A 27949-nucleotide genomic window follows, 5' to 3' on the forward strand; every position below is an offset into this window, starting at 1 on the left:
GGCTACTGCCTGACTACTAGTAATGCTGGTCTCAGTACAGCTTCACTCTTTTGGGATACAATACTCCTTTGCTTCTTCTCTCACCAGAAGCAAAATGTTACCACCAAACCCAAGAAGAGAAGCAGGCCATGGTCTGTTTGGTGATCCACAGTCTTGTACCAGATGATGCAGGGGTCTGTAAGCTTGTAGCCTTTTTGTGGTAGATGCCACGAATAGCAACCACACACTCACTGTCCAACCAGAAATAGTCAGGAATCAGTGCAGTCTGCTCCTTCTCTCACCAGGATAACAATATAAGCACAAATTCCAAGCTGTCACCTATTAAGCAGTTATTAGGCTTTCTGGTGATCAGCAGTCTCTAGGAAATAATGTCCCTGTAAACCTTCTCTCACCAGGAGAAAACAGAAGCACTAATCCCACGATGACTGCGGAGAGGCAGAATGTGGGCTCTCCAATAACTGGTGGTCTTTCCCTGTGAGGCAAGTATTTCCTGAATTAAGCAATAGCCCTGGAGGACAGGGTGTAGATTTCGAGAAGGTTTTGGTCAATTCGGCTATAGAATTGGTAAAAGAGTTAAAAAGGGATGCAATTTCTGTGTCGATCTTGTTGTTGTCGGGACAGGGATTGGATTTGGAGCCTGGGTGTAAGAGGGAGTTAATGGAATTCCAGAATTTTTTGGGATCTTTTGAGAGGGTAGACTGTAGTTTAGTGTAGTAGGATTTTTTATCTTTTGTGATAAGTTTTTTGGTTAGATTGCGGAGTTGCTTATATTGAAGGAGTGTATCTGGGTGTTTATTTTTGTTATAAATTTTCCAGGTTTTGTCCCTTTGATGCATAAGAGTTTTAGTGTCCTTAGTTAGCCAAGGGGCAGAGTTTTGTTTTATTCGTTTTGTTCGCGGTGTGGCTTGAGAGTTTAGGATTTTAAGGAAGGTAGTATTGAAGCTTACCACTGCGTCATCTAGAGGAAGAGTTTTAAGGATAAAAAACAACAACAAAAAAAAAATCTTGTTTTCCCGCCTTACTGAACTAGAATAGTCCAGTCTTCAGAGTTTGCTGATCTCTGGGCTTTGTCTTGGTTCCTGCGCTATTCCATATCCTTATTTGGATAAAAGGAAGCGTCTTTGTTCACCAGTGGGAGTGGGGAGCACTAAGCAGCCTATTTGTCCCTAGAGGAGTGGTTCTAGCCAGAAACTTGTAGTCTTTTGGCCATTTTGGGTAAATTCCTAGCTCTTTTCAGCCCCCTGTAATAAGGCCCGCTTTAGCAGCTTTTTAAACGTATTCAACTCAGCACCGCTCCTCGTGGTGTCCTGCAGAGTTCTACAAGCAGCAGAGAGCAAAAGAGTGACTTTTTCCTGATTTAAGCATTTTTTTTCTGGCTTTTTGATTATTTACTGCTTAGCGACTGCATTTTCGCCTGTTTATACAGCTCTGCATTTTATTTAAACTGTTTTTGTGTTGATTAACTGTTTTGCACTTTTAAAAAAGTTATTTGTTGCTTAATTTTACCTGTAGGCTAACAAAATCAAGTGCGCTAGCCGTTTAAAAGCATTTATAGCATTTACGGTCTGTTTTTCCTCTTGTTTTCTGCAAAAAAGACAAAAAAAAAATCTTGTTTTCCCGCCTTACTGAACTAGAATAATCCAGTCTTCAGAGTTTGCTGATCTCTGGGTTTTGTCTTGGTTCCTGTGCTATTCCATATCCTTATTTGGATAAAAGGAAGCGTCTTTGTTCACCAGTGGGAGTGGGGAGCACTGAGCAGCCTATTTGTCCCTAGAGGAGTGGTTCCAGCCAGAAACTTGTAGTCTATTGGCCATTTTGGGTCAATTCCTAGCTCTTTTCAGCCCCCTGTAATAAAGCCCGCTTTAGCGTGCTTTTGCGTGATTTAGCGGAGTTGCCCATAGAGCACCATCGGGCAGCCGTTAAACAAGGTTAAACTATTTCTGGCTCCAGAAAGTCTGCTCTCTTCAATTTTTCCCTTAGAACTTCTCTACTTGCAATCTAAACAGTCTATTCTCCATCTCAAAAAGCTCAGCACTTGCTCCTAAAGCATTTTTATATAGCTAAAGTACTTATATACTAAACAAAGTACTACATTAGCCTAGAATCCCCTTGAGTACCCATTTCCTATAGGTCCCTTGACTAAGTTACACAGCAAACTTTTTCACTTTTTCTAGCATGTCGAAGGGTCAGTTGCTAGCGTCCTCTCCTGTTCAGCTGGTGAATCTGGGCATCTTGAGGCAATGTTACAATTGCCTCATGTACACAGACAACCCACTCCTTCTCCCACAAAACACAAATACATGTGAGAGATGCAACTATATAGCCAAACTGGAGGCTGAGCTCTCTCAACTCAAGACTGGCAAGACCAGACAGGAGGAGAAGGAAACCACGCACACCACAGACCCAGTTTCACATAGAACTATCACAACTGCAAAACAAACACATAAACACACAAAGACATACTGGCAGGCACTGATCAAAAATCTACCAAAACTACAGAGGCCTCCAAAGCAGACACCCAAGCAACTGCCACCTCAAGACATAAGACATGCAACACATAGTTCTCAAAGTCAGTGTGCTAAACAGTCACAGCCCTTAAGGCCAAACACAATGCCAGACACACTTGTTATAGGTGACTCCATAGTCAGACACACTGACGTCCCACTCACCAGACTGAACAAGGAAAAGATCACAGTAAGCTGCCTGTCAGGCGCTAGAATCCGCCACATAACACAAGCACTCAGGTCACTCCACAGCAAGTACAAGTATGACTCAGTCATTGTCCATGCCGGTGTGGGCCACCTGAGATGCACCTCCCTGGACTACATGAAAAGAGACATAGAGGAGCTCTTAGATTATGTAGCCCAGGCCGGTATGACCCTGACCCTGAGCAGTATCCTACCCTCACCAAGAATGATGCCACAATACAGAGACAAAATGATCAGCTTTAATAATTGGCTTAATTACTGGTGTCATTCTAAGGGGATCCAATGTCTGTCTGCCTGGGATGACATGCTTGACAAGCCACGCTGCTTCGCAAGGGACGGCTTGCACCTGTCACCCCTGGGCTTCCGGATATTGGCAAAGGCTCTTGCCACCCCCATAGTGCCTTTTTTAGGCAAGGCTCAAATGATAAACCTACCACCCTAGAAAACAAAAATGGAGAAAAACTAAGGGTAATACTGCTCAATGCCAGAAGTCTAAACCTCAATATGCACGCCCTCGAAGCCCTCCTCAGTATGGAGAACATCGATGTCTGTGCTGTAACCTGGTTCAAGGCTCCTGAGAGCACCCCAGCACTATCAGGTTATACCTCATATCATGCGTTCCAGCCCCAAAATCCAGACCGAACCACAAAAGGAGGGGGAGTATCCATATTCATAAAGGATACCCACACCTCCAGGTTAGTGGCAACGCACGAAGCATCGGAGACCATCCAGGTGCAATTAACCATAGGTAAAACTGCCCTACAGTTTGTAGCATGCTACAGACCACCCTCTCAAACTCAGGAAACCCACACAGCCTTCCTGAAGACACTGGAGAGTATGAATGTCTCTCCAAACACCATCATATTGGGTGACTTCAACTACCCAAACATAGACTGGGAACATTACTCAAGCCCCAGCACCCTAGCCCAAAGGTTCCTGGAGTTCATAAACTCAAATGCTATGGAACAACTAGTCACCATTCCCACAAGAGGAGAAAATATACTAGACCTGATCATCACAAACATGGGGACAAAATGCTCCATACCGAAGTATATCCCTCATTGGTGAGATCAGACCATAAATTAATCTCACTGGAGATCCACATCCCGCCCCAACCCCAGCAAAAGACCACAGTGAAGAACTTCTCAAAAGCAAACTTCACACTTCTTAAGACTGGAGTGGTATCCTTCAAGGCCCCCGAGCCAGTGGAAACCACAACCCACGCTGCTGAAACCCTTACAAATGCCTTCTACGAGCACCTCCAGGAATGTATGGATCAAGCAATCCCTAATAAAATCAAGACCCTTTCCACCAAAGGCAGGCGCCCAGTCTGGTGGATCCCAGCCATAAACAAACTCTACAACAAAAGGAGAACGCTACTACATGACAGAGCAAAATCCCTAAAAGGGAAGGCATCTCTGATCACTACTAGCAAAAAACTACGATCACTCATAAAATCATCCAAGGCCAACTTTGAGAGAAAAATCGCTAATGACACAAAAGACAATCATAAGGCCTTCTTTAGCTATGTTAGAAACCTGGGTGGAAACTCCCAGATATGCTCAGAATTCGTCCAAAATGATACAAAAATCACTGAACCCACAGACATTGCCAACATACTGGCAGACAGGTTCAGTGCAAATTTCTCCCCTCCCTCCCCCCAAAAGGAGAAATATCTATCCCACCAGAGTCTAGCCTCCCAAACATCTCAGATGCCCAGGTGAGAGCTCTCTCTAAAGCAAAAAACACAACATCAATGGGACCGGACGGTGTCCCCGGCTGTGTGCTACACGAACTCAATGAGGAACTAAACCCACACATAAGGCTGCTGTTTAATCTTAGCCTTACTACAGGATACGACTCCAAAGAATGGCATACGGCAACTGTGGTCCCACTCCACAAAGGCGGTGCTTCTACGGACCCTGGAAATTACCGCCCCATAAGCTTGACGAGCCTTGTCTGCAAAGCTATGGAGAGGATCATAATGGAACTCATAAATAAAGACATTGGGGACCTACAGACACTGGATCCTACCCAATTTGGCTTTGTCAAGGGCAGATCCTGCCTCTTAAACTTGGTCGACTTTTTCGAAACAGTCACTAAGGCTATTGATGAGGGTAAGGCAGTTCACACAGCCTACCTTGACCTAGCAAAAGCGTTCGACACAATACCCCACTCAGGCATCATAGAAAAGCTCACCAGCTTAGATGTAAACCCGTATGTCACAAGATGGGTTGCAAACTGGCTCAAGGACAGAACCCACAGGGTTAGAGTTGCTGGTGCCATGTCAGACTCTAAGCCGGTCACGAGCGGTGTCCCACAGGGCTCAGTCCTGGGCCCCCTCTTGTTCGGCATTTATTTATCTGAAGTACAGGCAAACATTGGAGGATTTTGGCTGACAAAATTTGCAGATGACTGCAAACTGGGCACCATAATTGACACTCCAACAAACACAGACATCCTGCAGAGAGGTCTCATAGAAATGGATAACTGGTGCCAGAGCCATGGCCTTAAGCTAAATGCCAAAAAATGTATAGTCATACCCTTTGGGAAAAACAAGGTAACCCCTAATTACCACATAGGTGGTAATCCATTAAACACGGAAGACGTTATCAGGGGCCTGGGGACCCAAGTTGACAGTAACCACTATTTTGACACTCACATTGCCAAAGTGGTTAGGAAGACCTTCTACATTGCCCACCTGATCATGAAGGGATTCACATCCAGATCAGGAGAGGTCATTGTACCCCTGTACTCTTCACTTATCAGACCAATGATTGAGTACAACGCCCCATTCGGAATGTACCTTACCCGACACCTGCAGCAGTTGGAAAGACCCCAAAAGTTCCTCACCAAAAGGATAAAGGGCTCAAACATATGTCATCGCTGCCCGACTGAAGAAACTCCAGCTCTATTCAGTCGCATACCGTCTGCTCAGAGGTGATCTGTGCCTGACATACAAGGCCATGTCCAACCCGGAATTAGTGGACATGCTCCACCTCAAAAAATCCAAATCCACCAGAGCCACGAGAGCAAGAGACTTAAACCTCAACACGGATATAAATAGGACGTGCTGGAGGGACAGATTCATCACCCAGAGACTCCCTACACTATGGAACAGAATCCCAGTCCATGTGAGGCAGAGCCCTTCACTGACTCTGTTCAAGAGAAATCTTGACTAGTGGATGGGAGATCGTAGGTTTACCCCGGGAATCATCTCTGTGTCACTGCTGGACAGAGGCACAGCAAACTAATGGGTATAGTATTCTCATCCTAAGGGGTGGTGAAAGCCACACACACTCTGGCTAGGCTTATAAATGCCCTAGGGCAGATAGCCTAGTATGAAACTATGAACCTATATCCCAGTTAGTTTAAGGGTTTCAGAGAATATAGAGGGGTTAAAATTAGTGAGATTGCGAGTATGGGAATATTGGTGTTGGTGAGGGAGGTGTTGGGCAGCTCGGAGAATAAAGGCTGGAAGATGGTCACTTATTGAATGAAGTAAAATAACAGAGTTGGAGATCTTATTAGGATGGCTGACTAGGATCCAGTCCAGGATGGACCCTGGTGGGTTATTTTTGTTGGGTTTAGTAATGATGTTTATTAGTTGAGTAAAGTTATAAAGATTAATAAAGAGAGTGGGAGTATTGTTATTAATTTTATTCCAGTCACTGTTGACATCACCTAGAATGTAAGTCCCAAGTTTGATATTTTTTGAAGCCCATAAGAGAATATTTTCTAGGGTCGCGATGTTTTCACCAGGGGGAATGTAAATGGCTATAATACAGATACTTTTAAAGTTGTTCATTTTGAGGATTCCAATGGTTAGTTCATAGGTTCATAGGTTCCTACTAGGCTATCTGCATAAGCCCCCTTTAGTTTGAATAAACTATGCCTATTATTTTGCTGTGCCTGTAGTGACACTGAAGTAATCCATGGGGTATATCTGCGATCTCCCATCCATTGGTCAAGATTCCTCTTGAACAAGGCCAGCGAGGTGCTCTGCCTCACATGTACTGGGATTTTGTTCCACAGGTCTCTGGGTGATGAATCTGTCTCTCCAGCACGCTTCTATTATAAACTGTGTCAAGGTTCAAGTCTCCCTTGCCCTTCTGAGGATGGGGATCTAGAGTTGAGCATTATTAAACTGAGGAATGGTATTCTGGTAAGGGGAGAGATTCAGCAGGCAGTTGTATATTAATGCTACACCACCTCCTTTTTTGTTTTGGCGATCGGATCTGAGAGCTTGGTAGCCAGGTGGAATCATTTCAGAGTTTGTAATGTGTGGTTTTAGCCAGGTTTATGTGATTGCTACTATGTCAGGTACAGTGTGAGTTAGCCAAGTGTGGAAGTTTGTAATTTTATTATTTATACTCTAGGTATTAATGGTAATGAACTTAAGATATTTCTGGTTGTTTCTAGAGGAGGAGGTAGTGGGAGAGGTATTGTTAATGGGACCAGGGTTGGGGTGTATGTCACCTGCTAGAGTTAGCCATGTAAAGGGAGAGGGGAGGAGACTCTTGTGATTGTGACATGAAGTTAGAGGGAGATAAAGTTTAGATTTGGTGGCAAAAGGTTTTAAAGAGATTGTATGGCGTTTTAATTTAAAATAATGAAATGGATTAGGTTGAAGTAGGGAGGGGGATATTGGAAAGAAGTGGAGTAATAATGGGGGAGGAAGGGAGAGAGTGGAGGTGGTGGGGAAGGAGAAAGAAGAGGGTAGTTTGGTGGAGAAGGTTGCATTATAGAGAGTTATTAGGAGGATAAGACATGTAAGAGAGGTGAGTTTATGTGCTAGAGACATGGGCAGAGTAGGAATAAACTTTAGAAGAGAGGATAGAGTAATTGGGGAGGGTTTGGAGCTGATAGGAAGATAAGTATATGTGAGAGTGTATTCAGATAAGGGATAGAAAGGGGGAGGAGCAACTAATTGAATTGCAGTATAGGTGGGGAGGGGTGAAGGAGTGGGATAGGCTGATGGGAATTGGGGAGGAGTTTCAGGTGTGTATAAAGTTAGAAGTACTGGGGGTGGGTGGGAATTGGGGGTAGGGTAGGGGCCGGAGTGACCCAGTAGGGCTTAACGGAGCGGTAGTCCCACTGAGGGAGAGATCCCAGAGAAAAACTATCTGTGGAGAGCTGGCTTAGTAGGTAAGTATGGGATAGGTAGAAGGTAATGATCTCAACAAAAGGGATAGTAGACAGGGAAGGGTAAGAGAGTTTGAGTACAGGTAGAAGGAAGGAAAAAGATTGTAGGGGCAGTAGATCTACAAATAATTAAACCTAGGGGAAGCATTAAAGTCAGTGAGGTAAGGTAGAGGGAAGGGTGCCACCTAGTGGACAAATGTAAAATAGCAAGGAGTAGCTTCTTCTAAAAGTAGCAGGGCTGAGAAAAGTACAGGTACTGGGGGAAGGAGTTAGCTTTAAAGAACGGAGGGCAAGCAATTAATTTAAGGAAAAAGGCTTTGGCTGCTGGATGATCTGGCTAGGGAGTATACAAAATCTAACGGTCTTTCAACAGAGTTACTTTTAGAATAGTCATAGTTGTATTAGGAACACATACTTTCTTTAATTTTATTTCCTTCTTAGAGGGACAGCTGCACAGGGAGATTAAGTTTCAGTTCCTCAGTAAGGAGATGAATGGTAGAAGATATGGTAGGTGAAGGACGATGGTCATCAGCAGCAGGGCAGTCTTTCACAGGAGGATAATACAGGCAGGATGGACAGCTTAATGGAAGCGTTGGAGTCCGTAGCCAGGGGCGCACAGCAGCCGAGAGGCAGAACGGGAGGAAAATAGTGAAGTACTTACTGTTCTGCAGTTATCGTTTTGTGCTCACCTTTGCAGAGAGACGTACTTTAGATAAAGCTGAGCCTTTTCTGATTGGGATGTAATAAGCTGGAAGTATGTCAGCTTATGTTTTTTCAATGTATTGGGCTGTGTGGACATGCTGTGGTTACGGCCAAGATTAATCTGCTGCTACTTCCAATTTCCATATATGGGAATCTGGTTCACCTGTTACCCATGTCTTAGCCTATGCACTTAGGCTGCACAGTTTAGCTTGAGAGATTCCCATCTTAGCCTTAGAAAACTGCATAAAACGTTTAGCTCAATAAAGGACTTAAACCTTTCTCTAATCTTTTTTATGATCTCCAGTTTCCCAAGAATTTTCCATAGGGGAGTGTAATCCTCATTGTCAGGAGGGCTCAGTTTGTGAAAGATTGCCTTGTGGTAATTAAAAGACACAAGGAAAAAGTTTGCTTTGTAACGAGATTTCTGGGTAATCTCCAAGTGAAGTACCTCGCAGGATGCGCAGTAGCAAAACCCGCCCCGAACACGCCTCCTAGCCAAGCGCTCATGAATATTTATGTTTTCCGGCCTTAAAGAACATGGTGAATTGTTTGTACATATATTCCAAAATGTCATGTAAGCATGTAAACAAATTGAATTGGAAAGAAATGCAAGTACAAGTCTACGAACACATAGAACACATAGCGGTAATTTTTTTTCACTTTATTCATGATAAACACAGCAAAACTACAGAAAATGAGGATTGCAAATGTAAACATGTCAAAAGTCCATTCAGGTACATCATAGCTGTAATTCACGATTGCATATAAGCCATTTAGCGGCAAAAGTACAGAACATGAGCGTTGCATTTCATATCAGAAAATCAGCGGAAACATAGTAAGCTATTGCACATGTCATTTCATTTAACGGTACTTTTCCGTTATCGGGGCAACACTTTAAACGTGGTTTTTAAGCTCCGAATTCAGTATCTTGTTACCCGGATAGATGAACAGCAAAAAAGACATGACAAGACACAGGATTCGGAGCTCTGCAACCATGTATAAGGTGTTGCTCCGAAAACAGCAAAGTACAAAAAAAGGATTTTCTCCTCAATTTAAACACTGTGCAGCCCATTACAACTACGCCTGTACCCACATCCTCCAAAAACACAATCTGGCAGCTGTGATGAAACATCTGGTAGCTGTCGGCAACTACTGCTTTAAAAGGGTTTCTCTGACAAAGCAAATAACCATGGTTATGAAGTACAAATAATGTACGGGAGTTAAAATAGTAAACATGTACTTGATATAGCATAGTATCGGTGCCTTACCGAGGTTCTGCTTTCCCAACTTTCGGTTGCAAGTTTTTTTAATTTGATTTGTTCAGCTGCTGCTTAAGAGGGAAGCACTTTAAACTCAGTCGCTGAGCTCTGAATCCAGTGTCTTGTCATGTCTTTTTGATCTTAATCTAACCAGGTGCGAGTAAAATGTAGAAGTGACGTCTCCTTTTTTAAATAATATCCAGTCAAAATATTTTACACACACCTGGTTAGAGTAAGACACAAAAAGACATGGCAAGACAGTAGCTTCGGAGCTTAGCAACTGCGTTTAAAGTGTTGCCCCGATAACGGAAAAGTATGAAGTAGTTTATTAGAGCGAAGTTCCTAGTAGTAGATCAGCTCTTTATTCCGAAACCCACAATGACCTTCTTCCAGATATAATAAGGTGCTAAACATATAACTGTGAGTATGTATGTGACGCACTATTTTCAGCGAAGTGTCAGGTACTGTTAATAATAGCTTGTCATGCTATTACTGCGATTGTGCTAGCTGTTGACATTTCTTGACATGATGCATTCTCGGATGCCTGCCAATCATGTCAGCAACGCCCACTCCCCGCCCAAAGCTGCGTAGAACCGCCCGTGAGGTACTTCGCTTGGAGATTACCGATTTCTGTCCCCATCCAGAACTAGCATGCTTGAAGTATTGACAGCTGGTTCTGTAAAGGTGTAATATATTCTTTTAAAACATCTTTATTGATAAGACATAGGGAAACCTACATTAATGGAAAAGAAACTGTATTAACATTTTTTTTCATTTACATAATTATATATCACACATCTTTTCTTTGTAACTGTCATCAGTCCAACATCACAAAAATTGCAGAACTCATCCCTTCCCTTCCCTTAAACCTCACTCCTCCTTCTGAACATTATTATTTATGTGCAATTTGCTCCTACCTTTTGTAAAGATCCCTCTTCCAGTTCTTTTATTTCTTTTATAATATTCAATATTTCGACTACAGTTGGTTTAGACTTTGAATTACATTTTCAAGTAATTGCTTTCTTGGAAGCTACTAGAATTTAACTTAATAAGGCCTTACTATGTCTAGAAAATTCAGATCCTGTGTTTCAGCTAAAAAAAAAAAAAACATCTTTAGTTACATTGCATTTGCTCGCCAAATATTTCATATAGAGAACGCTGTATGGAATTTTTAAAATCTCCAACTCATTACACTCACAAAACACATTTTCACAGTTACCTCTTTCTTCCCCATCACACCTCCAACATTTTCTATCTACCTGAGGAAAACTTTGAGGTATAGTCATCCTCATACCACTGTAGAATTCTCCAGATATCTCATTTCTCCATTTCTACCACGTACCTGTTTTAAGGTAGTTTGAGATGTGATATGTCTTTCAGTGTTGGTTGTACAGCAGCTAAGAAATAAATTGAGGACCATATTGTGATCTCCCCCAATGAGAAGCTTTGAGGCCCTTTTTCTTTTAATCTTGAGAGTCAAATATTTCTTTAAACAGCTGTAATCTTCATTAAATCCTTAATATTTCTAACTATAAACATACTGGGGGAAAGTCTTAAAGGTTGCCATTGATGTTTTTCACTTTCAGAACCAACTTGGATTCAACAAGCTTGCACTCCAAGGATGGTGTAACAAAAATAGCAACTCCTGCCATTGTATTGTAGTTAATGGTACATGAACTGGTGCCATTCCAAAGGGAGCATTCTGTTTTTCTACTCTGGTAGTTTTTGTATTTTCTCTGCACAGATTGTCTACTTTTATTATTTTAAACCACTTTTGGGTGCTCTCCTTTAATAAAAACTGAATATAAAAACAAAAAGCAAAAGCAGAGTCCAACACAGCCGAACTTAATATTCAAACCACGTTTAGTACGATGTAAGCTCTTTCATTTTTAAACTTTAAAAACTTTTTCAGACATAGTTTTAAACACAGAGTGCTGTTTGGAAAACAAAGTCCACGCACCACGGTATAGTAATCCTTTATTCCAAATACAGACATTAACGCTTACAATTCCCAACACGTTTTCGTCTACCAAGACTTCATCAGATAACCCGATGCAACAACCAACAAGTCCTTAAATAGCCCAAAGAATTTCAAATTCAACCAGTAAAAGCTTGACATCAATTACCAATATAATAAAATATATTAAAAAAAATAGTAACAAAAGCAACGTTTTCAAACAGTCATTTACTACCAACGACCTTTAGTGTGTAAAACTGTATTAAAAATATATAAATATTAAAAAGTACTATAATAAATAATTATATTGAAATGTATAAAACATGACATAAAAGATATTTAAAAACATTTAATTCAGCATAAAAATCTACTCCAACAGCATAAAAAACTAATGCAATGCTACCCTCTAGTGGCTTGTATTACATCATACATTTTTTACAATTTGTCTGCTCTTAACTTCAGTAATGGTTCCAGGGAAACACTCTCATTAAGACCAGGGAATCCAAACAGCACTTTTTTCTGGTTATTAGTCGTTGGTTGGAGTTAGTTTCTTTCTCCTTACATTTGGTTCTTGATCGCATTTGGGGAATGGAAGACACTCCACAGTCTCCAAGGGAGAGGAGGGACGACGTTGGCAAAACGAGGAAGCTTATTAGGTAGCTTTCGCAGCTCGTCGACTTACTGACTCCTATCAGTGCGAGGTTAGCTACTGCACTGTGTTCATCTCTACCTGGGAATCAGGAAGCATTTTATGGTGGCAGATCTACAGCGGCGGCTGTTGGAACTAAATTTAGCTCAAATGAAGACAATGGAACTAATAAGCAAACGGAAAGGAATTTGTTTAATATTTTGGATACTCCTAACTTACTTTTTACACCCAGTGACAATGGCGTGGTTACGAATGGCGCTAATGCAAGCAACGGGTGGACTTCTAGTCAAATTAACAAAGGTGACTTTAATAATGTTATTGGCAATGGACTAGCAGTTGTTAAACAGAGGAAAAATTTCTCTGAATGGTTGAATAATAACGTAGATATTAATTTTGATATGTATGCCAATACTGCTGCCCTTGAAAACAAGGGGAATAATTACACTTATAGAAATAATGTCAACAAATTAGCTGACGTGTTGGGGAAATTTAAAGCTCTCAAGTTTGACAATGAATACCTTAGGGAATGTTTGAAAAGGGGGATTGTACCTAAAGATTTGAGAGTGTTTAAGTTCCCCAACAACATTGATAACAGTTCTGTTTTTTATAATGACCTTGTGGATATTTTTAATAGATGTGGGTTTGATGTGGTTAAAATTGTAGTAAAACGAAATGAAAATGAATGAACTTTCTACTGTTATCGAGCACCTTAACAATTTTATTACCAGTGACTTATTACACACTGTAGAGACGGAGAAAATAAAATACTATAGTATGATGGACAAAATTAGATGAATTATGTTCAGTTAATATTAAAAGGAAGATTAAGAAATTGAACAGAGATATTTTAGAATAGAAAGACGAGCAACGTTACCCGGCACCCAGAAAAAACAGTAAAGGTTGGGTAAAGAATGGTGTGAATGATGACCTTGAAGACATTTTAGATAATGATGAGTTGGCGGATGTGAATAATCAATTGGACCCTTTGGCTTATCCCCCTCTCTGACGTTCCGAAAGGTTAATGAACCAGAGGGCTCCCCAATATTATTATCAGGCTCAGAGGGGAGGAAGGGGAGGGGGACATCAGGGGAAGGGGAAATATCAACATTATTAGTCTTAGATGAAGGCTTAGATGGACCCCCCCTACTATTGTTTTAGATGAAATGCATTGTATTAATAATGTATTCACATATAGAAACTACAATTTTTTTAACTATAGCAGTGTTGAATTAACTGTGGACCATTTTAATTTATTTTCCAGAGATTTTAAATTTGTACCATACAAGAAATGTAACAGTACTAGACTTTTATTGGATTTTAAAATGTTTATTAGACAGCTCAATTTGGATGTCACTTTTTCAGGGACAGGGGAGGATGGAGACACAGCACTATCTGAGACGTAAAAGTGAATACAACCCACCAATACACCCACAATTGAAACATTTTGAGTCTGTAGTGGAGAAAGCAATAAGAAAGGTAGTAGGTAAATCAAGAAGATATAATTTGAATAAAAAAGAGCGAAGGTTACTTGGTGTGCTTCAGTGGAATTCAAAGATTAGGGTAATGAAACCAGACAAAGGAGGGGGAACTGTCCTTATGGACTAGGTCATATATGAAGGAAAAATGCATGATATTTTGGGGGATTCCCTCGCGTACAATAGGGTCTCTAAAAATGAGATTCATGTGGCCTATAAGAAAATTGAATTGGCCCTTAATGATCTGTTTTTAGAAGGATTAGTTAATATTGAAACGTTTAAATTTTTACGTGTGCCTCAACCTAGGATACCCACTATGTATGGGATCCCCAAGGTAGGTTCACAAGGATCAAATTAACCCCCCCCCCTTAGACCCATTGTGTCCGCTGAAGGCTCCAATACTATGCCTCTGGCAAAATACTGTGACATAAAATTGAAAAAATATTGGGGTATAGAAAAAACTATTTTAAAAGATTCTTGGGAATTTCTTCTGGGTATTGACACCAATCAGGTTTACAACAATATTATATTTGTAACAGTGGATATCAAAGATTTATTTACAGTTATACCACAGGAACGTGGATTAAGTTGGCTTGAGGCTGCCCTGGTTGATAAATGTAATACCACTAGTGACGATTTACAGGTTATTTTTAACCTTATGGAAATTATATTAAAAACAAATTTATTTACTATGGTGGTGAATATTTCCACCAGTTGATGGGGGTGGCCATTGGGGCCAGCTGTGCCCCCACATATGCCAACACTATCCTAGCCTGGTGGGAAAAACAACATATTTTCAACTCTAGATTTTGTGACTATTGGATTTTGTGTAGGCATTTCCTTGATGATATCTGTATTTTTGGAAGGAATCTGAGGAGAAATTGAATGAATTTCTGGAGTATTTGAACACAAATTTACCTTCCTACAATTTACTAGTAAAATTACTGTAGACATTTTGGATATAAGTATCAAACCCTTTGGGGGTATTAAGGCCAAAGTTTTTCGAAAGGAGACTTTCTGTAATTCGTATCTTTATTTTGAGAGTGCCCACCCATATGTGCAAAAGAAAAGTATTTTTAAGGGGCAATTGATTAGAGCTAGTAGACTCACCTCTATAGACGAAGATTTTGAGGATGAATGTACCTTCTCTGGAAAACTGCTTTTGGAAAGGGGATACCCAGCTAAGTTACTGGAGGACACTATTATTTATATTTAAAAACCAGCAGAAGACAAGATTTATGCCCCTTGTAGTTAGGGGTGATGATTTTACATTCATTAATGGTGCAAAAAAGGATGGCAAGTTTAATAGGGTACTTACAATGGAATACAGCAGTGATTCACAAATGGTGGTTGATATGGTGAAAAAAGAGTGGGATAGATTTATGTCCCTCACTGACCTAAAGGGGGTTGAAAACAAACCTTTAAATATTGTGTTTAAGAAAGGCATTGACCCGCAGTGGTGGTGCTGCGGTAGCGTTATTAAATACTCACAGTAGACAGTAAATTCGATTCTCAGCATTCTCTTCTTGTCTTCTGCTGCGAGACATCGCGTGAATGGGCATACCTTGAAGGTTCAAGGTCCAGGCACAGACAAGCAGATGCAGTAAAAACAATCAACAATCATTGTTCCGGAGACGCTGTTGGCGGCTCTAACGGGAACAGCGAACAACAACAACCAATTTGAAGGAATTATTGGAAAAAGGGAGTACCACACATAGGGGAAAAAGACCAGGTACTTATAGATGTGGGACATGTACCCAGTGTAAATATGTAGCTAATGCTGACCAGGTGTTTATTAAAGGCAGGAATAAATTTTTTAGAAGTACCTGTTATAGTAATTGTATTTCTAGTGGGTTGGTCTATTTAGTGACCTGTGAAGTTTGCAGCACTTTCTATGTAGGGAAAACTGAAAAACATTTAAAAAGGTGGATTTACGAACATTTTTATGATATACGTAGGAGCAATGATAAAAATGCCCTATATAAACACCTACAGAATTGTGCTCAAGCAAACTTTTCATTTTTTGTACTTGAAGTTGTTCACAAAGATGCTAGAGGGGGTTCATGGGAAACCCATCTTGAATACTGCGAGTTGTATTGACAGGTTTTCTTGGATGCTGGGAGCTACCCTGGTCTTAATGAGAGTGTTTCCCTGGCACCATTTCTGAAGTTAAGAGCAGCCAAATTGTAAAAGTTGTACGATGTAATATGAGCCACTAGAGAGTAACATTGCATTACTTTTTTATGCTGTAGGAGTAGATTTTTATGCTGAATGAAATTTTTTTAAATTATCTTTTATGTCATGTTTTATACATTTCAATATAATTATTTATTATAGTACTTTTTAATATTTATATATTTTTAATACATTTTAACACACTAAAGGTCGTTGGTAGTAAATGAATGTTTGAAAACGGTGCTTTTGTTACTACTTTTTTATTCATTTTATTATATTGGTAATGGATGTCAAGCTTTTATTGGTTGAATTTGAAATTCTTTGGGCTATTTAAGGACTTGTTTGTTGTTGAATGGAGTTATCTGATGAAGTCTTGGTAGACGAAAACGTATTGGGAATTGTAAGCGTTAATATCTGTGTTTGGAATAAAGGATTACTATACCGTGGTTCATGGACTTTGTTTTCCAAACAGCACTTTTTTTCTGGTTATTAGTCGTTGGTTGGAGTTGTTTTTTCCCCCTTACACTTGGTTTTTAAACACAGACTGCTTCTTGTAGTGCTTCTTAAATATCAACGAGAGGCAATTTCCTCTCATTGATATTTAAGAAGCACTCTGCTATGTCTGAAGAAGTTTTTAAATTTTAAAAACGAAAGCGCTTACATCGTATTAAACGTGGTCTGAATATTAAGTTCGGCTTTGTTGTTGTCCTTTGGACTCTGCTTTTGCTTTTTGTTTTTAGGTTGCTCTCCTTTAATCTTAGAGTTTAGATCTCTTGTATTCACCTCTGGAAAATGCAGCATTAATTAAATAGCAACAATGCACTTATTGCAATACAATCTGCAGAGAATAAAAGGGATTCAACTTTGAATATTCAAACAGCAGCTTGTAGATCTGAATGGTGTAACCGATTCCTTTGACTGTTTCTACAGGGTACAGGATTCATGCAGGTTTCTTTACAGAAATAAAAAAATATCTAGTTGCAGCTCTGCATATAGTGTCACAAGATACTACTAAGGCAGCTAAACTGGACCTGGGTGTAACCCTTTTGACAGTGATTATGAAAGTAGAATTCTGGACAGTATTGGGAAGAAAGGTTATACCTAAATATCCCCAGCATTCAGAGCCTTGAACTGTCAGATCTACATGGTCAAGTATCCACACAGAGATTTCTAAACAACTCCATGATGCTTGTGGGGAGTTATGGGTAAAACTCTGAAGGGTGCATTAGTGAGCCAGGTGCAGATTACTGTGCAGGTGGACAGTGGGTATGATGCTGTGGATGCAGTATCTAGGGCTGCTGCTGCCTTGTCTTTCATAAGCAAATGGGAAAACAATGGAGTCACCTTATTTCCAATTATAGCAGCAATTACCCAATAAAACAATGCCAGGAGCAAAGAAATGAGAAATGGCTAAAAGGTAAGAAAGGTACCAAAAAAACGAAGTGGCAGCCAGAAGACAAAAGTATATCTGGAAGCCCCTAGCATAACTCTGAACAGGGAGCAACCGTCACTATCTCACTGTTCTTTACCCACCCCCCCAAAAAAAACACTCACTTACTGACCCTTAAACTTCCAACTGCTTCTCCAGCAACCTGTATGGACTGGTGGCTGATTAGCCCTCTTCAGAAAAACAAAAAAAAAAACAGACTAGGCATTACAAAGGACACTTGGGTTATAGAAATTTAAGTAGGGGTTACAAAGGGTTCATGTTGTCACCAACAATAATTTCACCAAATGTAAAAAAAAAAAAAAAAAAAATTAATTTCTTGCAAGGGAGAAAACTCTTTTCCCACAGGGGACATACCCCATTCCCCAGAACTTGTATATAACAAATTCTGGGGCACACAATAATTGAGAAAGAGGATGACTCCACTCTCAGTGGGTGCAGTTTCACTGAGCATTATTTGATATTTTTACATTTGCCTAAACTGCTATTAATGAAATTACTGGGACCCAGTTACATACTGCAGTTTCTAGCCATCCTAATGATGTAAGGTATTCCCCAAACCAAAAGAGTCCTTGCTTAGTGCAGGAACAGTGACATTCATACATTTCCTTAATAGAACGACTGCTTTGTTCCAGTTCAAACCCCAGTGAAGCTGCAGAGGTCAGTGAATTATAACCCGTATTATTTTCAAAGGCTGGATTTCTGTCTTCCATATTCCAGTCTAACACCAGACAGATTACTGGTATATTTGGAGCTCTTGTGGATACTACACAAACTAGAAGCTTTCCTTCCCCAGGAGAAAGTACCTACTTTCTACACAAGCTGCTAAAGAAATGAACATAGTTTATGAATTATTAAGAATTTTAGGTTATGTGGTTCCTAGCATTTTAATGGTGCACTAGCAAGACTATACATGAGAAAGCCACTGTGGTTCATGAGGAATATGTGCCAATGTCGTAAATGTGCCACCGTAATAATTCTTATATAAGGTAGGAGCTAGAATGGTGGATCCCCCAACTGTCAAAAAGTAGGGGATGTCCTTGAAATCTCCTCCTTGAAATGAGACTTTTAACTACGAGTGCCTAACGTCTAGGCTGTGAGATCACAGAGTAAACCTCTGAGTGCAGGGCATGTGGTGTCCCAAAGAGAGGTAAAGGCACATAAATCTAAAGGGTTTATGGCAGTGTAGTTCAGAAAAGTAAGGGTAGGGGTGGGAGGCAGCAGTGGATCTCCCCTTCATTTGAAATGGCAATGGAACATCCATTCCTGCTGCCTCAGGTTGGGAACCTCCTGATGCAGGTGAAGGGGTCCCTGATGCACCTAAACCTGCCCACTCTTGGGGTCTTTGATACACCTAATCCTACCCACTCTTGGGGTCCTTGATGCACTTAAACCTACCCACTGTCAGGCTAACTGCATGGAGTGTATGACTTTACTTCCCATTGGCCTCCTTACTCAGAGGATGTGCTTATTGTCATGAGGGGAGCTAGGAGGCCAAGGACCAGGATATCCTACATAACTAAATGCAAAACGTTTCCCTTTAGTACCAAAAGAGGAAACACTTCACAAAATTGGCAGATACACCCTTAGTTCTGCATATCTTGTTTATTTATTTATTTTATTTTACATTTGTTGAAAGGGATAGTTCGACTGGATATATGTCCATTTTCAGCAGAGGCCCGGGGAGAAAAGCTCCACATACCAAAAAAGAGACCGTACATACATCACTGAGTGATAAAGTCAGGCACACGTGTTTAGAAAAATATAGACAACAAATGCAGTCAGATATCAATATACACAATGTGCAGACTTACATCTGATTGGCAAAGACGTAACAGAAAATGTGAACATAGAATACAATCGGATCTCATAATTCACAATGCTTACACATTCAAATGCTATGAGGCATAGATACTTGTCAAACAGCAGGTTGGGTAGCAAGACATGTATTAGTGAAGTTGTTAGATTTAGAACAAGAGCACAACCAATGAGATGTGAGGTATTTTTTGAGTTCCCTTTTAAATAGGGGTAGTGAGGTTTCCTTGGTAACGGTAGTAGGGAGTAGATTCCAGATTTTACCGGTTGAGTTGGCAAGTATAGCATCGCCTGCAGAGTTGTTGGATTTTTGGGTCAGTATCATTAGTTTATCAGCTGATCGTAATAGCCTGGGGGCACTATGGGGGTTGAAAATATTTTTGAGGGCAGGGGTATTATCAGGTTGATGGACTATGTTATGTGCTACTATAAGCTGGTTGAACTGTAGAAGGGTAGGATACTCTAGCCATTCCAGTACTTTGAGGTTCTGGCAATGGTGGGTCTTAAAAGCCATGGCAGTAACAAATCTAGCTATATGATTGTAACATCTGATAATTTGTTGAGATTGGTTTTGGATAGGTTGGTGAGTACAGGGGAGGCATACATAAGGGTAGAGAGGAGGTGTGATCTTGCAATAGCTACCCTAGCTAGGGGGGTGAGAAGAGGTATGGCTCTGTACAGGGAGCCAAGTTTTTTGTTGACTGACTTAATAGTGTGATTGACATGTTTATCAAATTTAAGGTTGTTGTCTATTATTACACCTAGAAGCTTTGTATGGTATCAGGGGAGATAATGGTGTCATTGCTAGATTTGATGTTGAAGGAAGGAGGACAAATTCTACAGTTAGGGGAGAAAAATAGTAACTTGGTTTTGTTATGATTTAGAAGCAGGCTAGCCATGTTTCTACTGTGCTGAAAGTGGTTTGGGTGAGGGTTAGTAGTTGTGTAGGGGAGGAGGCGGAGCATATTAGCGTTGAGTCATCTGCATATTGGATGCAGGTGGCTCCTGGATGGTGGTGTGCAGATCACTGATAAAGATAAGAGAAAAGACGGGGACCTAGTATGGACCCTTGTGGGACACCTAGGGTTAGAGCAAATTGGGATGACAGCTTGCTCTGCCATAAAACAGCCTGCTGTCTACCGTTTAGGAGTGAAACCACTGTATTGCATGTTGGTCTAAACAGATGTTTGTAGGGTATTGAGCAGTAGCTGATGTTTGACCATATCGAAAGCTTTTGAGAGATCTAGGAAGAGTGCTGAAGATAGTTTGTTGTTGTTACGATGAAGATTGATGACATTAGAGAAAGATAGAAGAGCCGTGGTGGTACTGTGGAATGGCCTAAAGCCGTGCTGAGAGTCAGCGAGCTTTCCATTTTGAATAAGAAAGTGCATGATTTGTTTGTGTATGCATCTTTCCTTGATTTTAGCTAGTAGTGAAAGAATGGCTATAGGTCTACAGTTAGATAATTCTGTGGAACTTCCTCCTTTATGAAGAGGTATAATGTGATATTTTCCATATTGCTGGGATGGATCTGTTGATCAGAATAGAAATGGGAAATGCTATGGCATCAGCTGCTTTTTGAAGATATTCAGCTGGGAGTTGGTCGGCAGCTAGTGTAATAGGTCTTAACTTTTTGAGTAAGGTCCGGTTGAGGTTGGTAGGTATGGTTTGAAAGGTAAAAGTGGGTTAGGTGCTGGGTGGATCAGGACTAGATGTGCCAGAGCTGGTGTTTATGTCCAGTTTGAGTGAGATGGGTAGCTAGAGATTGGATAGTTTAAGTAAAGAAGGGGTTGAAGCTGTTTGCAATTTCTACAGGGGATTTATCAAGGGCAGCTGATTGGGTAGGAGTAGCGGATCAGCCTGGGTGGAGAAGATTGTTAATACCCATCCAGAACTTTTGAGGTTTTAGCTGATATTTTTGTTGTAGGAGGGTGTAGTGATTGTTTTTGTCTAGAATGACAGATTTTTTTGATCTGGTTCCTTAACCGCTGGTATCTTACCTGGTCCATAGGGGCTTTGGTAACATGCCACCTGGCCCAGGCATTGTTTCTTAGTTTAATTTTGGTTTTTGTTTCTTTAGATAGTCACGGTGCAACTGTGTCTTTTACACGGATGGTATGGTATGAACATTGGATGAAGATAGATGAAGGCTGCCAGCCTAGCCAGATAGAATTTTGGAGATAATTCTGTCATCTGTAAATATTAATGCAAATCACAGGCTTGTGTCTTAAATGGTAAAAATAGTGTTTGTGGTGGAACTGAAAAAAATGTAACAGTGCACTCTACTGACCAAGTAAAGCATGTTGTGACCCTTTGTTTTAAACACGTCTCCGGATGGTCTAGATGAAGGAATTCTAGTTATTGTTTTAAGGCCAGAGTTAATGGCCAGAATTTGCATGCATAAATGTCCTTAATGAAGCTGCTTCCTGACCTGTGTGGCTTACTAAAGGTAGCTGTGTAGCCTGTGAAAAGTGGAAAAAATGAAAGAATGATGACTGATGTAATGTGAATAAAAACAGAGAATCGAGAGCATTAGAGAGCATTTTTGTGTTTTCTGTGATGTCCAAACTGTACTACTGAATTATTTTCAGTATTTCTCTGTGAATCTCTGAAACTTGACTAGAACTGTGTAAAAATAAGAAGTATTGTGTTTTTATTATTTATTTATTAATATTTTTAAAACCTTTCACCCTGTGCTGTGGCTGTGTGTGGAGATAAGTAATCTCACATTAGTACATGCATGTATATATAGGGATCCTGTAGTCTCACTCTAATAAGCCTTGACTGTTTAGTTATACTACCAATTGGATAATAGTATTGTGTGCTACTTGGGCAGGGAGGGACATGAGTGGTAGGAGTTGGGGAGGGAGCTTTTTGCACCCATTAGGCTGAGATCTGGACCCTATAGCTGTGGGAAATTGCAATTTACTGGGTGTATTTGTTATCCTTTCCTCTTGATGGATAAACTTATTAAAGGTGTATTATTGTGCTAGAGTGTGCTGGGTTCTATCTGTTGAACAGTAGAAAACATGGGCATTATGGGGACATTCACCACTGCTTTTGGATCCAGTTTGTTAGGTTTTTACAGGTGGCAGGTATTTTCAGTGGATATTGACCTTGTTAAAACAAGTTCTGTGGTGGGGGAAGAAAGTCTTCATTATGTGTTCCCAGAATGACCTGCTTGTCTACTGCCCTTTTAGGGGAGAGGGGAGGGGGAACACCTTATTAAAACAAGTTCCATGGTGGGAAAAGGAAAAGACTTCTTTCTTACTTGGAATGACCCTATATGCTTTTACAAGCCTTTCAGGGAAAGGGGGGGGGGTAGGAACACCTTATTATAACAAGTTCCGTGTTGGGGAAAGTCTTCTGTACTTGTTGTTCTTCCGACTGGGACCTGATGCACTGGTTCATTTCAATTAGGATACTGGAGATGTAAAAAGGGGAAACGTAAGACTGCAGTAAGACCTCCAGCCTGACTTCCAGAGTTCAGCATCCTCTCCTCTCCTTTTGGATAGGCTGGCACTGCCTCCTAGCATGTAGGGTTTGTTCTAACTTGGGACTAGAAGTTTGTCGACATGTACAGCTTTCCTTACAGGGATAACTATGTGTGTGTGTGTGTGTGTGTTGCTTTAATTGCCTTTCGATTCAAATTCTGATACTGCCCTATGACACTCACCTGTTTCACTTGTCCTGTAGCTGTCCCTTAAAAAGCTCATCCCATATAAATGTGTAAACCAAAGTGCTAGAACAAATTTAATACTTGTTCAGCTCTGTTTCACATCACCCTGTTAATTTCTAATCACAACTTTGCTAATAAATTTCAATCAACAGACACTAAATCTCTCTGAAGGATATACAAAAAGATTAAGAGAGAAATTAGTGGAAAGAAAAATATTTGCACAAAAAAACTGTCAGAAGCTTGAAATAAAAAAATGTGTTCATTAATACAATAGATTTATGAAAAACAGTATTGAAGAAATGTATTTACTGAAGAATGTATCTCTTTCTTTTTTGAAGAAATGTCAAGCAGAGGTCTTTATTTTGCCTCTGAAGAAATGTCACTGAAGAAAATGTTCAAACGTAGACCAGACAAACTCCATACTACTGTATCTGTTATACTTTGTCTCAGAACAAATTCTTGCCAAACAGTTAATTCTGTCAGAGCTCTTTCAATTCTATTATAACATAGCTAGACAGATGAATAGACTAAGGCACACTTAGTCTAAGACGTTACCCCTAAGTGAAACATAATGTCCAGTTTATATACTCTTTTTAACCAATGTTATTTTTAATGTCCTTGTGACTTGTTCCGGTTTCTGTCTGTGTCATGAAAAAGTCCATGGTTATTTTATGCCCTTTTTGGTTCTCGCTGTATCTGAAGACTTTACAAAAGCCTCTCCACATCATCTTTGCGTCACTTGACCTGTCTGCATTTTATTTATTTATTTATTTCTGCATCTGAAAGCCAAGAAAGTCAACTTCCTTTTTTTCTATAACAGGATGCATTTTCAGTATTGCCCACAGCTATATGTTATTAATATCTAAGCTGAACGTAACTGTTATTATTTTGAAAACTGTTGTTTGGCCTTGCACAGTTCCTTCACTGTACACACAGTATTTTGGTGAAAAGCATTTTAATTTACACAATATCTATCAAGTATATAGGCCAAGAAACCTTGGGCCATTTGGAAAAAGAAGTGAATGAGGAAGTGCAAAAATATAAAGAACAAAATCTAGAGATTTTTTGAAAGTTATAAAAAGAAATATAGACATGGGAAAGAGAGATCTGATATGATGCAATATTTATGCAAAGGTGAAAGCCAAATTAATCTATTTCAAAAAAAAAACTGCCCCAAAGATATCCAAAGAAAAATACAGGAAAAGGCATCCAAATATGGAAAATTTCACAATAAAAAAAGATCACAAAGGGGTAACGTAGAACAGATTAGTAAAGTAGTTCAAAAAATTGAAGCTGAAGTTATGGAATACATGCAAAGTAAAGGATTTAGTGTAGAAAGTCTAACGGAGGACATATCACAGCATGGTGAAAAAACGATTCCCCCAAGTAAAGAGAAAAAGGAGAAGCAGGAGACATCTGACTAAGAAATATGGACATAGGAAAGAAAAAGAGATTTAATATGGTGAGATTTTTGCAAAGGAGAAAGCAAAACTAACCAGTACAAAAAGAGCAGCACCAAAGATATTTGAAGAGAAATATAGGCAAAGTCATCCAGATATGGAAAATTTTACAATACAAAAAAATAAAAAAGGAAAATTAGATAAGTGGAGTAGTAATGGAGAAGTTAAATAAATGGAAATTGAAGTTATGGATTACCTGTGAAATGGATTTTGTGTGAAAAAAAGTCTAACTCTGATAACACCACAGCAGGATAGAGCAATGGATTCCCAAATTAAGGAGAAGCTAGTGGAGTGGGAAACATCTGATCAGTTGCCATATGAAGATACTTTGGAGCCTTCCATAGAAAACCAGTACAAAAATTCAGTTGAGTTGCCCAGCAAGCAAAGGAGCAGGAAACTGTGGCAACTCTGATGCAGTCGGTCCTTTGGTGTGATAGGCTAGTGAATTCAACAGATGACACAAGATGAAACTGAAGAGAATGCGGCACAGGAAGATGCTCTGGAACTTTTTGTAGAATGCCTGCTGGAAATGGAGAACAAAGAATGTGCCCTCAGTTTAGAAGAAAATGATCTAAGTGAAGAGAATTGCTTGAGTTTTAATAGAGACAGACAGACATATTAAAATCAACAAAAGAAATGAGACTACAGAAAGCCAATAAAAGTATTGGTGGCCCAAGATAGTGGACTATGTACACGTTGGTTTACAAAGTCCTTTGAATGTGTAGGAGAAACAGACAAATGTAGGTTGTGAAAAACAGAATTGGAAACAGTTGCACATCTTGTTGTTGGTTGTGGTATACTAATGGCAGAAGGACTGTATACTGAAAGGCATAATAATATGGCAAGATTGTTGCATTGGGGATTGTGCAAACATTATAATATTGAAGTAGCTGACAAACACTGTAAACATGAGCCACAAAGCATTATAGAAAATGATGAAGTTTATATCACATGGGCTCACCCAGTACCAACAGTTTGGAGGATAGATGTAAGAAAAAGAGATATAGTAGTCCATGAAAAAGTCAAAAGTAGAATTGATCATTGAGTTTGGTAAACCCTCTTATGTACAGAGAGACATAGTCATAAAATGATACAAGCCGAAAGACAGGAAACCAAACCAGGATCCACAACCAAGTAACAAAAACAATTTTCCACCACAGCAGTTTAAGGATGCAAGACACCAAAGCGAGATGAAAAATCCTTTTCAACGGTTACATACAGAGTCTGTATGTAACTGTTGGAATTAAAGGATTTCATCTTACGCTTGGTGTTCCTGCATCCTTAAACTGCTGTGGTGGAAAATTGTTTTTGTTACATAGTCATAAAATGTTAGGATTACATGTAGAAACTAGGGCAGTGTGGAGAAGGATACCCAGACAGTTCCAACAGTAGTAGAAGGAGCAACAGCTGTTATAAAAAAGAATTTACAATTGTACTTAAATATGTTACCGATACATGTAACTACGAATTGCAGGAGGAGTCATTACTGGGCACACTGTGGGTGCTGCAAAGAGCACTTCTGACTAACATCAAACACTGAAACAATACCAATTTCATGAGCTTTAATCATACTTTGACTAAGGAATGCAGTCCATTCCTGTCATGGTATTGAAAATCCAAAAGACTTGGAGAAATTAAAAAAAAAAAAAAAAAAATAGGAAAATGTATTATTACACACATGCATCATTGCAAATGCCACCATGCAGACATAGCTGCAATTGTTGATCATTTCTTGGGGCTACATGCTGTGTTGCTCCAGCAATATAAACTTGTATAAAGGCAATATCTTAGGCTTAGCTGTTTGATTATGATAATAGCAGAAATGATAAACCTTGTCCATGCGTACTTAATTCTAAGCCTAGTTTGGTATGTTGAATCCAACCCTGTTTTTCCATGTAATAGACTTACAAAACAAAAGGGCATCCTAAACTGTAAATTAAATTATTTAGAAAATGGTCTTTGTAGTACCTGGCTTGTTTATCTAGACTTAATGGAGTCTTCTTTGAAACCAAGCAACTTTGTTCCTAATTTCAAGCTCAGTGACCATGTCTAAGAGCTGTGTCTAAGAGTTGATGCTTATGACATTTTTGTGGGCATCACATCACATCCATTCTGATCACAGTATCTCTAAGTATTACCATCCCCCAAGTCCAAAGGTCTAATTTCTGTGTGCATTATTGAAGACCACTTAAAATTCTTTATTCTGGTGTGTTTTTCTCCACTACCAACAAATAAAGAATATGTTTAATCTCCTAGACAGTCTTCCAATTTACAGACTCCTTTGCAGTCTTGAGAGATTTCTTCTTAACTTGGGAATTCCATTTTGAACAACTTGGTAATTAAATTCTCCATTTCAAAAATAATTAGACTATACCAGACTGTTTTTTCTTCTTTACAGCCACATTTATTTTATACAGATTTCTGTAGCAATTTCTTCACATAATGTGAGCTGTTACAGGAAACTCACCAGTATTTAGTGACTACTGCTTGATGACCATCTCATTAACAAACAAAATGCTGCATGCACCTTCTGTGAATTGAAATGTAGCAGACAGTGTGATATGCTTACTGAACTAACATCTACAAAGTGGACATCAGCTACATCCCAGCCTGGCTGTGACACTGTTTTTCAGTCTTCTTCTTCTTCTTTCGGCTGCTCCCATTAGGGGTCACCACAGCAGATCAACTGTTTCCATTTCTTCCTGTCCTCTGCATCTTGCTCTGTCACACCAACCACCTGCATGTCCTCTCTCACCACATCCATAAACCTTATCTTAGGCCTTCCTCTTTTCCTGTTACCTGGCAGCTTCATCCTTAGCATCTTTTTCCCAATATACTCTGCATCCCTCCTCAGCACATGTCCAAACCAACGTAATCTTGCCTCTCTGGCTTTGTCTCCAAACCTTCCAACCTGGGCCGACCCTCTAATATACTTCTCCCTAATCCTGTCCATCCTAGTCACACCCAGTGCAAATCTTAACATCTTCAACTCTGCCACGTCAAGCTCTGACTCCTGCCTTTTTGTCAATGCCACTGTCTCCAACCCATATAACATAGCTGGTCTCACTACCCTCTTGTAGACCTTCCCTTTCACTCTTACTGGTACTCGTCTGTCACAAATCACTCCTGACACTCTTCTCCACCCACTCCATCCTGCCTGTTTTTCAGTGTTTTGTAATATTGATTATTCTATAAAGGAAAAGTAACACATCAACCACAGCAAGCTCAGTTAGACCAAAGCCATTCCCTTGGCTTACTTACAACCTAAAAACTGCATTTGCTGCTAGGGACAGAACATGGGAACAGTTCAGATCAGAAATCCTAACTGTAAAATTGCTTGGAAACATTGATAAGAAGCAGTTGCAGAAATGCAAAGCCAGCCTGTTTAAATTAAGGAAAAATGATTAGAAAATATGCTAACTTTGTGATTCAGCAAAGTGTTTCAGATTCATGTTTCCCCAAACAACAGCTCTCTGTT

At 39.9% G+C, this 27949-nt stretch overlaps 1 protein-coding gene across 1 annotated transcript in view; it reads left to right on the top strand.

The window, feature by feature from the left end:
• LOC122813860 (zinc finger protein 550-like) overlaps window positions 1–27949 on the top strand; it is a 145907-nt gene that overhangs the window by 42944 nt on the left and 75014 nt on the right. The gene's annotated exons all lie outside the window — the stretch shown is intronic.

Source organism: Protopterus annectens, chromosome 10.part0, assembly GCF_019279795.1.
Source record: "Protopterus annectens isolate FY-2018-M chromosome 10.part0, PAN1.0, whole genome shotgun sequence".
Lineage (NCBI taxonomy): Eukaryota > Metazoa > Chordata > Ceratodontiformes > Protopteridae > Protopterus > Protopterus annectens.